The following is a 2,820-nucleotide window of genomic DNA, read 5'->3' as shown; positions in this document are numbered from 1 at the left end:
ATCCAGTTGTATAGAGAAATCGGCACGCACCTGTTTTGGCTTGTGGCAGATAGTGGTGAAGGAACCAGATCTAGGGTTTCAGGGTTAGATCTTGAAAATTTTTTAAAGATCATACAGCGGAAGACTAAAATAAATCAAAATTTATTTTCTAAGATCAAAAAATCCCTAGATCTAAGATCCTATTACATGATTATTACATAGCATTAAATCAAAAATTAAAATATATATAAATATAGTATGAACTACATGTTGATCATATCAACATGTTTCTATACTAGCTACATCTAATGTATGTATTAAATAATAGATCAGATCTATTACCTTGCAAGTTAGACGCTCTAACCTCGCTGATCCGGGCTTAAGGATGATGTTGCAAGCCGCACACATGTCCGGCCTCTAGGAGTCGTCCACACGAGCCCACGAATCTCGATCAGAAGTCCTGCTTCAGGAAATCAGCACAGTATGCTAGTACTGCGCTGATCCTTTTTTGATGGTTGATCAGGTGCCTCCTTCTTCTTGATTTGGACTCTTTCAAAGATGAAAAGTAGAAGGAGGAGTTTCAGATCTGAGACACTCTCAGAAAACTCAAGATGGAGGGAGGAAAGATATGAAAACAAAAACCCAAGAAGAAGACCCTCTTCTTCTTCACGTTTTTCTCTCTAGACACCCAAACTTGCGTCTTTTATATCTCCACGACCCAAAAGTATTTCTCTCTGATTTTTGGATGGCAGAAAGGCCTCTCAAATATCTATCTCCTTTTAAAATTTTACGAAGAAACTCATCTTACATAGAGAGAGATGATAGAGTCCTTGTCTAGGTCAAACACCTAGTCAAGGCTTATCCAAACATGGCAAGTAAAGGGACGCCCAACTCTTGAGCACCTCCTTCATATTTTCATGGATGGATCAATAGAAAAGGGTGCACAATGTAAACCCTAAAAGCCACGAAAATTCCAAAAAAAAAATTTGGATAAATTCGGTGCAAAATTGAAAGAGTTTTGGATTTCTAAAACTCTATCTCATAGAATTCGAAATCCAAACTTATTCCTTTTAGATTTGATCCAAATCACCTTCCATGTAAGAAAGAAGAGAGGAGACCTTTTGTGAACGTGGGAGAGATCTGGGAGAGGGCTTTTATCGCACAAAATAAGTGGAGATTGGCGTTGAATAAGAGAGAGGGCGTGGAGAAGGTTTATGTGGCGCAAGGTGGAATCCTAGTCCTACTAGGATTCTGTCTCATAACTTGTTTTAATTTGGTTTCCCAAATCAAATCAAATCAAAATTAGATCAACCCAATTAAAATAGGTCTTAACCCAATTAAAAACCTAATTTAATCAGATTTAAATTAGATTTAAATCTGATTTAATTTTCTAATCAAATTAGAAATTAGATTGACCCAAGTCCTAGTTGAACTAGGACTAGTCTTTCCTTGCACTTGGCTTATCCAATAAACCAATTGGACTTGATCCAATCAAGCCCAAACTAAATCTAATTAAATTATATTTAATTAGACTTAATCTCAGCCCATTGGCTTAATCAAATTAAGCCAATTAGCAATCAAATTGCTAATCGATCCTCCTGCAACACTTGCACTGGGTTAAATGTCAATTGTATTGATCATTTAACCCTAGAACAATTCTTAATCGTTGATCAACCATCCGATCGGATCATGAACTCTAATGTGTGTGACCTCATAGGTCCGAACCTAAGCCGGTAGCATAGAAACAAATTCTTATACCAATCGAAGTGACCATCTAGCAATGGTACCCGACGACCGGATAGGTCGAATGTGTAGAACAACATCCTTAGAACCCATGCGGATATAGTTTTCATATAATTCATCCCCTTGACCAAAATGATCATAGGACACCCCAGAGCTCAACTGTCAACTCTGATCAGGTTGTCCACATTGTATTTCAAAATATCAAATCCATCTGATGGATTACCCTGGCCAAGGTTTTGCTAAATTGAAATACAGTGACTCATTCTTCTCCAACTCTTGGAGTGGTCAATCCCATCTCGATCACACTCTGACTTTGCAAGTACTTTACTGTGCCCAGAAGCCTTCCGTCCCTGAATTAGAAATTCAGTTAGTCCAGTACCAAAGCACAGTGAGTTGCTTGCAAGTCACTGAGGCGATCTCAAGTCTAAGGGATACTTATACCTATATCCCATCAGAGACATTCTCGACAGCAGAATGCTCTGGAGTTGGTCACGTTCAATGATGATGTACCCTTACATCTCATCTGTATGCCATACCAGTGTCTCCACACTCCTTGGTTAAGAGGACAACCAACCCATATGGCCTACAGCGACCTATGCTCGATAGAAGCTGTCGTCCTTATTAACAGCCTATCATTTGGTCGTGAACAATTTTAAGGACTAATCGATAAATCCTCTCTTTATCGAATCTAAATAGTCCTAAGGACTTCATCATAATAACGGAGTTCATTAGAAGATGAAAGCTTATGATGAAGATGCCAAATATATTTTATTTATTAACAAATCAATTACAATACTTGGTTGCTTAACCGTCAACAGCTTGACGATTGGCTTTTTGGGACATATTTCCCAACAACTCCCACTTGTCCTAAAGCCACTCGGCACAGTATCTAATACCCATCTTCGACTTATGGTTGTCGAACTCCTTTATTGCCAGGGCTTTAGTGAAGGGGTCGGCTAGGTTCTCCTTTCAGTCGATCTTCTGAAGGTCGACGTCACCTCGATCCACGATCTCTCGGACCAGGTGGAAGCGGTGCAAGATGTGCTTCGTCCGCTGATGTGCTTTGGGTTTCTTCACCTGAGCTATGGTACCAGTGCT

This window comes from Elaeis guineensis, chromosome 1, assembly GCF_000442705.2.
Source record: "Elaeis guineensis isolate ETL-2024a chromosome 1, EG11, whole genome shotgun sequence".
NCBI lineage: Eukaryota > Viridiplantae > Streptophyta > Magnoliopsida > Arecales > Arecaceae > Elaeis > Elaeis guineensis.
The sequence above is the reverse complement of the archived record's forward strand: the minus strand, read 5'-3'. Positions refer to the sequence as shown.